We start from the raw sequence: 16,622 nt of genomic DNA, 5'->3' as shown, positions 1-16,622 counted from the left end.
TGTTAAATGTTAGAGACAATATCATATAATTATAAGAACATGTTTTAAAGTATTTAAAATATCTTTATCGATGCATTTTTTTTTCAAAATTTGCTAATTGCTTAATAAAAAAGGGCAAAAGTTAATAATCTCTCTGCGAATATTGATTTTTGTGGTTTTGTAGTTAAACCATCAAAACTTGGTTGGACATTTCCAAAAATTTCAGTTTTGAAAACTTTAAATAAAATGCCTAGAAAGAATTTTAGCATAAGCATGTTTTAATTAATAGCCTCTTAAAGACTACATCCCGCCGGCGTCCTGGCATAGGGGTAGCGCATCTTCCCCGTGATCCGGACGTCCTGGGTTCGAGTCCCGGTTTGTGCATGGTTGTTCTTCCGTTGTTCTATCTGTGAGATGTGTGAATGTGCCCTCCTGTAAAAAGGGGTTGTGCAAGCGAATGAGTGATGCGTGAGTAGCAAAGTCGTACTCTTGGCCCTAGTTGGCGCCACTATAAAAAACAAGAGGCGCTCCCCACCGGCTTAAAATCGCTGATACAGCGGGCTTGTCCATGGCAAGTGCCATAAGAAAACAAACAAACAAAGACTACATCACAAAACTTTATTCATAACTCTGTTTTAAGGAATAAAGTCATAAACTGACATATGCTTTATTAATATGACTTTATTTTTAGATTCAATATTTTTTATGTTACTACCCATATCATGAACAGTGTTAATTCCGAGGGAAAAAAATTGATAATTTTGAAAAACGAAACATTTTATTTCTTTCTTACTGATTAATCTATATTTTCTAGTACATGAAATTTCAAAACTTAAATACATTTATTATTAATAAAATTTATCCCAACTTGCTTTTTTTTGTTGTACCTTTTCAAAATCTTGAATCCTGTAATCAAGCTCAAAAAATTACACATTCATGTGTAAAAACTTTTTAACTTTATTTTCTAAAGTGTTAGTTAATTCATCTTACATTACCTTATCCCTCATTGTAAAATGACAATATCAGATATTTCACTCCGGATATTTTCTGCATGATAACTGGTTTTATAGTCTGCAGCCTTCATTCAGAACAGAAAGTTATATATGACTCGCTAACTTACCTAACCGTATCTTGTCGGGTTAGCAGTCAGGGGATTAAAACAAGCCGGTACAATCCTATGACCATTAATTCAGACATGATTCAATTTCTTCACAATCTATCAAGCATCACTACTACTAATAAAATAGAATGCAGAATACAGGAATAGAATACAGGACAAATTGCTTAACTTAGAACTACCAAATTTGACAAAGATATACTTTAGAAGGTGCATCTCAGAAATATTTTTCAAACATTTTATTTAAACTTACAATAACTCTATAAAATAACCCTGTACAAAAATGATTTTCCCCTATTATTCCCCTAAAAAATTATCTTTATACTGATGCCAGTTTAGGTGTTGTAAAATTCTTTAATTTAGATTCAATTAACTTTTAAATATATTTTTTGAAACAAAATTTTAATTGATATGAATGAAACCCAAATCGTTTTCATCCTTCCTTTAAATATTTAATCGAGGAATTTGAATTATATTGTTGGAAGCTAAGAAAGAAGGATTATATTCCATATATGAGAAAAATATGAAAATAAAGTTATGTAGTATCACGTAAGTAAGAAAATTGATTTACAGGCAATTACATTTTTAATGATGACATGAAATTTGACTCCATCAGGATAGTGAACACAATGAATAGGATGATACACAATGAACAAAAGAGATAAATGGCTATTAAAAATAATACCGTTTTAATGTCTGACAATTTGATGAAATTCTGGACATGGAAAATATGTCCAAATGATTTCATTAAAATTAAGTACAACCTATATGCCAGGCGAATCAGCTGGGCAACAAAGGTTATAAGCTATGAAATATATATATTTTTTATATTTTAACAAAGTAACTTTTCGTCTATCTATATAAAAAGAAAAGTTTGTGAGTGTGCCTTTCAACACTGTACAGAATAAAATATTAGACCTACAGCTTCCAAATTCCGAGCTATAAGTACCATTGATATTCTTTAAGATAAGAATTTGCACTTCTAAGCAAATATTTAGATATTTTAATTAGAATTTCCATTCATTAAACATTAAGCAAAATTTCAATATTTTCTCATCATAGTTTCTAAAAATGCTGCGTAAAAATGATTTTAAAATCATTCCAAAAAATTTTTATATTGTTTTTTTAATGATACTAATTTATATGTTGTGCAATGTTTTTTCTGAATTTTCTTTTTCTTTTTTTTTAACTTTTCGTATAATTTCTAACAATATATCTCATTGTTTCAATATAATTTTAACCGATTTCATTGTTTTATCCAATGATTAATCGCACCATTTCCTTCCATTGTTCAAAACTAAGAAAGAAATATTCTAATAATTATCTGAGGAGATTAAATGAAGAATCGGAAAAAGAAATTCAAATACTACAAAAGACAATGCATAATTCGAAATAGATTACATTGACAATTAAGCTTTTAATAGCACCATGAAGTCATGGAACTCGGCATCGTTAGATAAGCTCTAATATTTTGAGAAAATCATGAAAGTAATGTTACTTAAAACAGATTTATTTTAATTTAAACGCAACTAGCGTTCTCGACGAAACACCAAAGGGCTCAAAGATACAATAATATTTGCCAAATACCTTTATACAGGGTGTTCATTAATTATTGTCGGGGTTTCCATACCTCATAACTTTCGAATAAAAAATATTACGCAAAAACCGATTACGTATTCGTAAATTACAGCTCAAAGAATTTTATTAATGATATTGAAGTGTAAAGCTTGCACAATTTACACTTTGTTGGCATTCAGCTGAAGGCGATTATGTATTCGTAAATTACAACTCAAAGAATTATGTATTCGTAAATTATAACTCAAAAAATTATGTATTCGTAAATTACAACTCAAAAAATTATGAATACGTAAATTACAACTCAAAGAATTATGTATTCGTAAAGTACAATTCAAAGAATCGCCTTCAGCTGAATGCCTACGAAGTGCAAATTGTGCAAGTTTTACACTTAGTATCATTAATAAAATTCTTTGGGTTGTAATTTACGAATACGTAATCGGTTTTTGCGTAATATTCGAAAGTTATGAGGTACGGAAACTCCGACAATAATTAATGAACACTCTGTATAATGCTTATGATTATAACGCAGTCATATTAAAAACAGTGTTTACCATTAAAATGTAATCAACAGGCTATCCCGTAAAGATAACTATCGTATCAATGCCATCATCCAGGGTGATTGATAGAAATTTTCATGATCTGAAGGAATTTTTTTAGTGGAGTTTCTTCCTATTTTTCCTTTCTTGCATTCAAACAACTAAAATATTGTAAAATTTATTGAAGCTATGTAGACTAATGGTAATTTGCTTTATGCATAGCCCTTTCGAGATCACGGGTTGCAATATTGTTTATGCAGTTTTAAATTACAGTGCTTTAATTTTTGGATAATATTTGGTTGTATTTCTACTTTGACACAAATAAATTTGTAGAATTTCTTCTTTCGCAGGCTGGTCGCCAAATGCAAGTTTTAAAATTTAATTTTATTTATTTTTACACAACTTTACAAAAACTTTGCCTTTATCTGAAAAAAATTCCCTACTTGACTGCAGACATTTAACAGAAATTTATAAGTTCCTAGCAATAGTCTACCTGATCTGAATAACAATTTCTATGTTTTTCTGTTACTGTGATATTTATTTAAATTGGAATAACTCAAAGCAAAAATGGTTAAATGTTATTATTCTATCCATAACATTGTTTTATCCAAAATTCTTCACTACATATACATTCAAAGTAATGAAAATTTCTTTTAATGAATAGAAATCAATTACAACACACATTTGAAATTTGAATTCGGAGTCTTTTGATAATACCCCTTAATAATATATGTATCTGCAGATATAATATTTATATTCTACATTCTTAATCATTTTTAGTGCATAACTCCGAGGCACTTACAGATAAACTTTTATGTGGTTATATCATAATCATCAAAAATTCGCTGATTTGCCGCTTAATTTAGAAAATTAAGAGTGGTAAATATACCTACCCGAGATCGTTTAGGGGTAACTGTAAGCGGTAAGCATACTTACCACTGAGCATTAAGGGTAAAAATATCATCGAATGTTCATAGATAAATATACTTGTATCTTAATTTTAACTAACTTAAAACAACTTTATTCTAATATTTTAGTTAGAACTACATAATCGCTTGGAATTCAAATTCAGTAATGGCTTATTCATTTTGCATTTGATAAGACGGCTAGGCGGATCACTGCATTGCATGAAAATAAAGCTGTTGCGATATGATGTAATTTTATTAATAACATCTTAACCACTTTTTGAGTCAGGAAATAAACTAAAATGTCATAAGTTATAGTACTCAAATAATCAGCAAGTCAAAAAAGAAGTCAAAACATACATAAAATCATTAGAGAAGATTTCGAATTTTTAGAAACTCCAACTGCGTCAATAGTGTTTCTTTCATTTTTCAAGATGTATGTTGGATAATAATAAAACTGTTGTAATATGATGTAATTTTATTAAATAAATTCAAAAACAACTGCTGACAATTAAATATAAGAAACACAACTCAGGGCTGTTTCATTTCTGAAAACTTTTCCGAGAGATAAAATCTAAATAAAAAGGCTGGAACTTAATATCGTTTCGAAACCCTCGCACTACGAACGGACACGGGTAACATATTGTTACAAAATTTTTCTTCTACAAATACCGCTAATCAATCGCAACACATTTAATCGCTAATCATTAGTTCAGCAACTTGCTTGCTTGCTGTCAAATCCTCTCCAAAATCTTATACTCGTCGGCGACTCCGACTCCTCTCACACACAACTTTTGACGATACACACGACTTCCCTGCAGATTCAGATTGCCTGTCTTTTATAGTTCCGGGAGGCGGGCCTGGAATCTTCAGACCAATCAGGGCGCACCTGGCTGTATCTCGGGTCTTAGTGGATGGATCGTGAAACTTCTCGAACTTTCTGGTATTATCCATTTTGTCGCCAAACTCGCCAAATTTATCGCCAAGTCGCCAAATGATCGTCAAGCTCTCAAGTCATTCACACACAGGACAGATCTTACAACGGTTTTTCTTACTAGTCGTGCCGGTAGCAAAATTACAGATTTGTAACAATATTCACTACTTTTAAATTTAAATGATAATTATTTATTGACAATATATTTCTGAGCTATTAAGGTATCTCAATCGAATGGTATCGAAATCTTTTTCAAGTGCTTAGTATATATCCCAGAGAATTATAAAGATTTAAACTACTGAAAATTTAATCACAAGGGATCAATTAAATTTATGGCTATATGTTTTTCTCTTTCTGGATTTTATGGCTTCATTTCATTATTTTAGAATAGTCAAATACGATTAGTTTTACCACCTCGAGCTGTCATTTAAAAATAATGCATTCTTAATTATTATAGTGATTTTATTCACTCTCTAAAATATATATTCATAAGCATTATTGTTAAAAGCAGAAATATTAAACCACCATAAAAATCATTTTGCAGTCAATCTCGTGTTTAAATATGATTTGAATAAAAATTGTCATGGTGTCATGAGAATACTAGTGATAAAATGTCGGTTTCGAGATTTTATCACTAGGATTTCCTGGTGGAAAACATCAGGTTCGAAACTGTTTCCACTAAAAAAAAAGCCGGATGTTTTTGCACAATGTGTGGTGTCTGACAAATACGCCGTTGGGGTCAATTGACTTTCCATTGGTGCGATGCGGAAACTCCACATTGGAAATATTAAAATATTATAATAGAAGTATTACAGAGTGCCAACCAGATGTCATCCTCATCGTCTGACTGGGGTTTAAAATTATTAAATCCATTTCAATATAGCTCTAGTGTTGTTTTCAAATGGGGCGTTAATTAAAATAAACTCTGAGTTTGATGGATAATATTTTAATAAATTCTTGTCCCATTAAATATACTAATCTTAAATTAATTTTTATTTAAAAAAATTGAATTAAAAGTAAAATAGTTGGTGAAGAAAGCAATTATAATAAGTGGTGGAATAACTGTATTGGCAGTATAATTTATATTTCCTGTAATGATAAGAAATTTTTAGTAAAATTTCTTATCAATTCAGGAAATTTCAGAACAACTTAAAGAAAGACATGATAAACTTAATTCATGAAATTTACATAATAATAAGAGATGGAAAAAACCATTAAAAAGACAAGAAAATTATCAAACTTAAAAGGTAAAAAAATAGCAAAACAGTACAACAGGATGTTTGCATAAATAGCAAGCATCCTGGAGGACAAACTTTTTATTATCCTACATGAAGCATCGCTCAAATCTTAATCAAAATGCAATTTCCCGAATTTTAAAGGTTTGTTGTTGATAATAAAATTATTTGTAATTAATCAAAGAAGAAAAAAAAATTAAAAGGTTGTTATGCAGATATTTCTATTGGATTATTCACAAATAAGTGCAACATATATATAGATTTATTATTTCTGATATCATGATTAAATGATTAGAATTTAATTCTGCAAATGCTTCTAAATTTTGTCAATTTTTAAAATATTTCTTTCATAATTTTAAAATATTTCATATTTAATCTAAAGAAAAAGAACGACTTCATCATTCCATCATATACTTAATTGCATGATTTGTTTTAAGCCATTGTTTTAAGCTAAGGAAGAAATATTCTGTTTAATATCTGAGTAATTCATAGGAGAAATATAAAAGGAATGCTGGAAGGCAGATTACCCTTAAAATTATGATTTTAACAGCACTATAGTATCATGACAAATCGTAATTCTACATAGATAATCCGCATGTACAACGAACAAAACATGTGTTATTAAAATAACACAGCTACGATGTCACAATCTGATGCTTAAACATATTTTCCTGGGGGAATAATGAGCATAAAATTATGCAAAAGATATTTGATGGAAATAACATAAAAAAAAAATATTCCATGTAACTAGGTGATCGCAAAATATAATTAACTAGATGTAAATAAATAAAAAGTAATAATATAATTGCTTCCACAGGAAAACAAGAAATCAAACAAATTTAAAATGCAACTTATGTGTTATTCTTGCATTAACTTTATATAAAACGTCATAGTCAATGGTGATTAAATTTCACTTATAAGTTTGTTATAAATTGTTCGAAGTTTTTTTTATTATTATTATTATTTCACAAGAAGAGTAATTTGAGATAGCACTTAGTAAAAAACTAACTGTTGAAGTGATTCTGTAGTTGAATTTTGTTGAGGTGATTCTGCAGTTATACTTTAAATTTGTGATTATGTGTGATATTCATAAATATTTAAAATTATATTTATGAAAGCCGAGATTATTAACTAATACAGATTACAATTTTGTGGTTTAATCGCTAGTTGAAGAAAAAAAAAGCGTAGAGGGTTGGAAAATGCATTTGTAAGTTAAAATAGATATTAAATGAAATGCATATAATTATTCAACCAAAGTTTTTATGAGTTCTCAGATCCTTAATAAGATTTGGTTCATTATCATCTGAAAAAAAAAGTATTCTACGAATATATCAGAAATAATATATTTTGAATAAAGAATCATTTTCTCAACAATTTAATCAATCTTAGCGTCTTTGTGCTTGTTTTTGTGTGAATGGTAGGATATGTTTAAATATCTAAAGTTATTAATCTTTTTGGAAATGGAAAACACTTAAATGGATAGAAAAAAAGAAATTATTTGATACATTTTCGTATTCTTCAGTAATATCATTCGCTATTATAAAATATCGATTTGAAATACTTTTATTTTATCAATTTGATATTCTTTTATTTTATGCACTTTTTTCAACCAAATTAGTAGTATTAATTTGGTAGCATTAAGTTTATTAAAGATGATTGCCACTCACAAGTGCTCCGTTTTTAACTGATTGTACTTAACTATACTGTAGTTGCCACTAAAATGCGATCTTTTCTGAACTTAGGAATTTTGATAAAATTAAAGGACAGATAATAATAATCAAATTGAAAAATCAACTATATTTTAATTACGTCAAGGGGAAAAAGAGAAAGAATATAATTATTTCAAGGCTCTCCCTCCGGCGGTGGGGGAGGGAGGACCTCAGATTTGATGATGAGAAGCTTCCGCGTGGGGATTGATTCTCGCCATCCCGGTGGGTACAGAAATGGTGTCAGGTCGGCTAACCATTATCGAAGACGGAACATGCTTCCCACGAGAAGGATTTTACTGTGGCCTGTATTGGTCCATAGTACTCAATCTCAGTTTCCGCCAATGTTGTCGAGGCGTTCTGGTCTTCCAGATTTGTGCCAGGATGGGTCTAAGTAGTCGATGTGCGTGATTGTTTCAGGGCTAGTAATCAAATTGTATCAAATCAAACATATTTTAATCACAGAAATTGAAAAGGAGAAAAATAAACTTATATATTTCAAGGTTATCTACAATTTATTTCAACAACAACAATTAAAAGATACCTTAAATGTTGCTTATAGATAATTATTCGTTAACTAGTTAACTTATGCATTATTGTACTTGCATATTGTTTTTTTTTTAAATTTGTTTAATGATTCCCCGCGATGCGTTTTAAATTATTAAATGATGGATTTATTTCGTCGCTTGTGGGGTTTCCTTCAACACATTCGATCGATATCATCAACTTTTATTGATTGGTATTGAAAACAAAATGTATCTTTAAAACAAATTACAAGAAAAAGGCTGCGAAATCCTTACCTGCGTTCCAGCATTGCGACGACTTACTTTTGATAAACCTTCATACCTATTATAAAGCTCAGTTGCTCAGTTTTATCTTTAACAGTGAAACCTATTCAAACATAAATTAAAACCTATTTCTGAAACAATCTAAATTTTTTCGAAACTAATCTAAATTTTCTAAAATAAACTTAAAAATAATATTTTCTAATAATCTAAAATTTAACAATCTAAATTTTTTGAAACAATCCAAATTTGAATTCTTTCTTACTGTTTGATGCATTTAAAATTAAACATTGTTAATTAATCGATCTTTCAGATTCATTCTGAAGTACTTTTGAATTAAAATAACACAGAATAAAGGAAATTAAAAATTTCTAATCTGCCTAGCGTTACCCCAAATGGAGTAGAAAAAATCATGCATTTGCGTTACCGTAACTGGCATTGAAAATTCATGCATGCGCATTGTGTTCTGATGGTTGACAACGGATGCGGGGCTTGATTTAAATTATTTGTAGGTAAGTTGCATGCTTTTCTAATTAAATTCTATTTATGTAAGTTATATATTTTTTATATATGCTTATAGTTTTAAGTCCATCGTTTTTTAAGTAATTTTTTTTAACCTGTTTTCAACCGATTATTTTAAACGATTCGTTTTATTTTCTTAGTGTTTGATGCATTTAAAATTAAACATTGTTAATTAATCGATCTGCTCATGATGAATCTGAGAAAATTTTGTTGGCAAATTCTTGAAATATTGCATAAATTAAGAAAGATATTCTTTAGTGCCCATAAAGTTTAAACGCTCAGTGACTGTTTTCTGTAATCATATTACCAAAAAATACTTTGTTTCAGTAAAAATATTATTATATTAATTGCAGATTAATCCTTTCCACTTTAATTTAAAGCATAAATTCTACGGGAGCTAAAAGAAAATTAGAGAGATACATATTACGTTATGACTGAAGGCCTTTATAATATTATGAGTGAATTATATGACTATCAAAATTTGAAGTTTTAAAATATTTTGATGAAGAAGCTATTCAAGTAGGAATTGCATAAAATATTTATTTATTAACATTTTAACGAACTTTAAGTTTGGCGAACCGGCTGGTCGCCAAAGGCGGCTAGTTAGTAATAAAACCAAGTTAACAAGAAAAAAAAATAGAATCAAAATTAAACCAAATAAAATCAAAATCCGGCCTGAAGACTTTCTCAAGGGTTACCCTCAGGCAGGGATTCAAAATAAGGGAGTTTTTCTGTGAGGAGTTTGACCTTAGTCCAACTGTATTGACTCCTCATGACCGGAAGATCCCCTGAAATTAAGGCCTAAGAGATACACAATTTTTTTACAAAAATGAAACAAAACCAAAAATTATAAAAGAATACGACCACTGAATGAGCAAAAAATACAATAACATTAAAAAAACTATATAAGAACTCTCATAACCAATTATTAAAACAAAAAGGAAAGCACATACCAGCAGCAGGTAAAAATTTTATAAAAAGCGTCCCACCTCTTATTTTATTTTATTTGGTTTCTATTTTATTTTAATTTTATTTGGCTTAATTTTGATTCTATTTTTTTCCTAATGAAACAATTATATATATATATATATATATATATATATATATATATATATATATATATATATATATATATATATATATATATATATATATATATAATATATATATATATATATATATGATAGAGTTCAAGATAGAGTTCTTCTACCGAATATATAATATATATATATATATATATGTGTGTGTGTGTGTGTGTGTGTGTGTCTGTGTGTGTTGACACAGATAGTTAGTTGCAGGAGTAACAATGGCTTAAGGATATTCAACATAAAAGAATGTGAATCTCATACAAATGTTTTTATAGTTCAACTAAAAAGAATAGCTTTTTATGCAGTTTGAGAAATAATTTAGTATTCAAGTAAAAAATGAAATTATTAAAATGTAAATAACATTCTGAGTGGAGATTAAATTTCAGATTTTTCATAAATCATTTATATGAACAATTATAAAAAAAAATTATTTAAGTCAAATTTTTTGCAAAATGTTTAAATTACACCAAAATAGAAAAAAAAAAAAAATATTTTCCAGTTTCTTAAGAAAATTATAATTTTTTTGTTAGGCATGATGTAACTATAAAACAAAATATAAGAATTATTCGATAATGTAATCTCCTGTGGCAATATATGAATTTTCACGTCAGAATTTTAAATTCGAAATTCAATTCTACTAAACATCCTCCTGCTTGTTTAGTCAAAGTTAATAACGACAGACGCTGGGTTAGGCGCTTTCTTCGCACTTTTTTCACACACACCTACAAAATTAATTAAACACAATTCCATTCAATATCAAATGCATCCATAGATAACAAACTATAAATATGGCTATTCTTAAAATGCATTGAAATTTTTGAAAATCGTATGAATGAGATAGTTATTAATTCACAATATAATTATTGTATCATTTTTTTCAGAAAACAACGAAAAGATAGAACCATTGCATATATGTGCTTTTCATTGACTAAATAGTTTTACTATTCACTATATAGTTTAGCACAAAAATATTCCTACATTCATTTAATTGCACTGTGAAGAACAATTTTCCTTATGCAACAATACAAAGTAATACAAAAAATATATTTCATTCCAAACTTATTAAATTACTGAAAAATAAATGTATTTTCTTGTATTCAGAAGTATGCGGGTTGAGGGATTAACTACTTACAAGGAAATTCAAAAGATATAGAAAAATTTATCTTTTGGCATTTGTGAGTTATTTCAAAATAATGGTAAGGAGAAAAGCTATTATTTCTTTGATAACCAGTAGTTTAATAAACTATTCTATTCTCCTGTTTCCTCTACCATTGTTTTCAAGAGATTGCTTTACAGGAGTGATAGTTAAACAAGTTATTGTAAAACATGAAAGCTTGTAATTCATTCATAAATTTGTATTTAAAAAATTTTGTGAAAGTAAAATAATTTTGTATTTTATTTTAGAATTCAAAATTATTTAAGGAAATTCTATAATTTTAAAAGTATATAAATCATTCGTTGTACTCTTAAATTAATTTAATTTGTGCTTCTCTTTATTTGGGCACCGTGGGATGCACAATCGATAATATTTTTCTACTACTTAATCATTTTTTTAATTATTAAAGAAGAACTACATTGTGAATTCACCCTTTTTTTTACATATAAAAAGGTGTACACTTTGTGTTGCATTTTATTTGTTGTATGTATACTATTCCTATTACAATACGTTTGGGAATATAAAACTGGATACCTGAGACTCTACTATATGGATGTAAATTATGGTACTTATCTTTTAACCTGTAAATTTAAGCGTATGTAAAAGTAACCTGTAAGTTTGTAAAGCGTAGTTAGTTAACTTTACTAAGCGTAAACAAGTTAACCTGTGTAAAGCATAGCATATGTGAAATTAACATGCACATTTTTAATTTTTCATACGCTAATAAAATATTCCATGTATCACACGTTAAAATTCAACTAAAAAATTCTCATTTTTCCGTATATTGTATTTTTCTCTAGCATTTGAATTCCTCAATCAAGTCTTTCAAAATTATTTAATATTTTCATCCGGGCAAAACTTAAAAACATCATTATGAATATTCATAGAATCCGTGTCCATCTCTCACATATGAAAAGTCACTCTGCTTTATTTATCATATTATGAAATGCATACACTTCATAACTGCTGTTTCTAAACTTCAGTTTTGTCTTTTGCTTTTATTATTTAAAGAATGTTGAAATAAACATAACGCAGTATGTAATTTTTTTGTCTATCAATTACACGAATTAAGGACTTATAATTACGCATCTTTCTGTTTTTATATCTGGGCAATGTTATTTATATTTATTGGCTTGCGACTGTTATGCAGGAAGCTAGTGATCGGTAGTTTTCAGCATCGCAAAACTTCACTATTTTTTATTATAAAAATCTCTTATAAGTTCAATTAAGTTCTAAGGTACTATATAGTTCTTTCGATGATAAAATGCCCCAAACCTCCATTTATGCAAAGTATGGAGATCGCCTAATATATCAGAGCTTTTCATTTTCTGTTTCGTCGCGTGTAATTGACAGAATACATGAGATGCTTACTTTATTCATAGCGTGCCACTCTGACCAAAAGGCCTGCCTATTTTATGCCGAAAATTTTACAAGTATATTATTTAATTTAAAAAGGGAAACTTTATTTTTTTTATAAAATTAAGACACTGCACAAGCATAAGTTTTACTTTCTCTTGCATTAATATAATATTCTGACGACAATTACTAGTGAACTACGTGACGGCACAATGTGCGTTATGTATTTGTCAAGGTTATTTTTAGCTTGAACGATTTAGATTACAACAATGTTATTGTTCCATAACATAATCATGGTTTATCTATATTATTAGTTATGATTACAGTTTTTGAGTTCCCTCTCATAATATTTACCTTTATCACGCTGAAAAGAATAATATCATGTTTGATTTTTTTTTTCAGTTTTTTCCCTTGAAAATAACAGTGATTCTTTCCTGAAATTACAAACGATCTATTTGCATAAACTAGAATTACCTTTGACTGCTGCCCCATCAACATGCATTTTATTTCAAGCAGATCATTTTATTACATCGTTAAAAATTATGTCACGCTGCATGCTTTGATTTTCTAAAATAAGGGAAAACAATTTTCTAAGAATTAAATTTTTTTCAAATAAAGAAAGGAAAAAAATAAGTGTTTATAAATTATTTTTTTAATTTCTATGACTTTTTTAACTATAATATTTTTAAAACCATTTGAATATATTTATCAGGCATATATATTCCTCCTCATTTATTAATTGATAAATATTTCCATAAGTCTAATATGTTTATTACATCTGCCTTCATTGGAGTAAAAAATGAGCTTAATGAGTTACAAAATTTAGAATTTTCTTTGGAATTCGTGTAGAATTTCCTTTCTTTTTTCTAAGGAATAATACCAATTGGTATATACTCTAACCCAAATGAACTTTCATATCTTTAATATTATGCAGATAAATGTCATTTGTTTCATAGCGCCTTCTATTGGTGAATATCTATTCCATTTTCTTTTTCGATAAACGATCTGTGCATCCTTTGAATTATCTATATTTTAACTTATTTATTGATAAACTTATTAGTAAGCTATTATTATCAGCATAATATTTAAATAACTTATTAGTTTTTCTATTTAGCAATAATACCATAAATGGGCGGCCCCTTAGAATGAAGGAACAAAGTTTCATCATCTCTTTCGCCAAAGTACTAAGATTACCAGCAGTCATTTAAAGCCTACAACGTGATATGAATAAAATATTGAATCCGAGAGAATCCCTTACGAGTTCTATCTATTTATGTGTTATTTACCACTTTGTAAAAGAAGTGCTTTGTAAAATCTTGCTGCCTTTTAGGTAAGAATGATATATTACTGAAGAATTGGATGCTGAAGTTTTTCTTTATATTCCTTCTGAAACAAAGCCTGAGAGCAGATAGCCCTGGAAGTTGCCCAGGAAAACAATATGTCTCTATACATCGAATATAGGTCAGCCAACCTAATGTTTCTCGGAGTCTTTGATAAAAAAAATGCGACTCATATCTTTTATCTTGATTCACGGATTTTCTTGATATGACTAATCAAGTCAAATTATATTTACAATCATAAAGAACGCTAATGATGATTTCATTCATTTCACGCTCAAAAGAAATTAAGAAAACAGAAATTTAAGATAAGTAATTCACAGCAGAAAATTTTAAGGTGAATAAAGCTGAGTGTATTATTTTTTTATAATTTGAAAATCAATTGAAATTTTTCAAAGATTTCTTCAAGAACGATTACTTGCTGTAATTGTTCTCATGACACGTCTTTGGGTAAAATTTTCCAGATCTTTATCGATCATTCAAAAGTTTAGTTTAAAGAGACTGGAAATGAGGGCTAGTAAAATTTTTTATTTCTCTATAACTTCTTTATGATGGAGAATAGAAAAAAAATCAAATTAGACCAATTACCGTCTAACAAGTTTTGAGTAAAATTTTTTGGACAGTTGGAATTGCTTAAAAATTTGAATCTGAAAAATAATTTTCAACTCTTAACTTCGGTTATTTTTTACATGATTTATGTCAACAGTTTAAAAAAAAGGCTACTCAAATTTTCTTTCCTTACTTTGAAATTGCTTGATATTGTGGGCAAAATATAATGGCTTAGAAGCAGGAGTGGGAGTGCATTTATTTTGACTTTATTTAAACCATTAAAATGAAACAAATTATATTCAAAAATTGTATTTTTCTTTGTGACAGTTTAAACAAAAGTTCAAATCTCATTAATCACCAGGAATGGATATTTGATATTTGGCAGGTTTTTTGTTTCCTGGACAGTAGGTATGTTCTTTAAGTACAATTTAATATTTGATGTCCTAAAAATGGCTTATCATGTAATAGAATTTTAAAGCGGTCAACAAATTTATCAAATGAAATTGTAAAATAGATTGGTGCTTAGATTTGAATGATATTTTGTGATATTTATTGCTTAAATATTATTTTGTATATAATTTTGTAAATTTTGTGCGATAACTTTTGTTATTTTAATGCAATTTTTAATTGAGTATCATTGGGATAGAGTTTTTGCTAATCTGGTGGTCCTGCAGTCTGATGTCTGCCACATTGGTGAGAGTATAATGTAATTAAAATAAAGGTACTCATCGTAGCCTAAAAGCCAGTATGCTGAAAACACTAATGACACATATTCCTTTTTTTTAAATAATAGTAATTGATATATTCAAAACTGCAACAAATATGATTTTTATTTTAACTTTAATTAAGAAGTGAAAATTATATTGTTTCCAATATAATTGAAGAATTAACTTTAAAAAATTCTTACTTTAAATCATAAAACGTAATTTTTGATTAACTGAAAGAAAAATAATTTCAAACGATTAATTTCTTCTAATACATTCAAAATGCAGACGATAAATTATTATTTCTTGAAGATTAATGTAATCTTTTAGCATTTACTTTAAAAACTTCAAAGCTTTTCAGTAATGTATTTATTAAAGGAGTTTGTATTTGATTTTATGAACTTAATATTATTTGTTACCTTCGTATTATTTATCTATCTATACTTATAATAAAGCTCAATGTGTGTGTGTGTGTGTGTGTGTGTGTGTGTGTTGGCGCTCTACAGGCCAGGTCATTTGACATACAGCTATCAAATTTGGTACATGTATACCTTAGAGGTCGGGAATGTGCACCTGGGGTCCCGTTTTTTGAAATTTTAATTAGAATTTTAATTATTAATTAAAAACTAACTTTCCCGCCAAAAGAATCTTCCATTTTCCCCACCGCCAACTTTTCCGCCAAAAAAATCCTCCATTATCCCCAGCGCCAAACGAGAAAGGCTTCCGTTGTTTTTTTCTCCCAACAGTAATGAGGCTAGGGTTAAAATTTTTCGGCGGATTATTTCAATCGGTTCTGCTTATTTTCTTAATGTTTGATGCATTTAAAATTAAACATTGTTAATGAATCAATCTTTCAGATTCATTCTGAAGTACTTTTGAATTAAAATAAAACAGAATAAAGGAAATTAAAAATTTCTAATCCGCATAGCGTTACCCCAACTGGCGTAGAAAAAATCACGTATTTGCGTTACGTAACTGGCGTTGAAAATTCACGCATGCGCATTCTGTTCTGATTGTTGCCATGACAACATGTATATGCTTATAGTTTTAAGTACAACGTTTTTTAAGTAGTTTTTTTAAAACCTGTTTTCAACCGTTTATTTTAAACGATTCGTTTTATTTTCTTAGTGTTTGA

Source organism: Argiope bruennichi, chromosome 2 (genome assembly GCF_947563725.1).
Source record: "Argiope bruennichi chromosome 2, qqArgBrue1.1, whole genome shotgun sequence".
Lineage (NCBI taxonomy): Eukaryota > Metazoa > Arthropoda > Arachnida > Araneae > Araneidae > Argiope > Argiope bruennichi.
Note: the sequence above shows the minus strand (reverse complement) of the source record.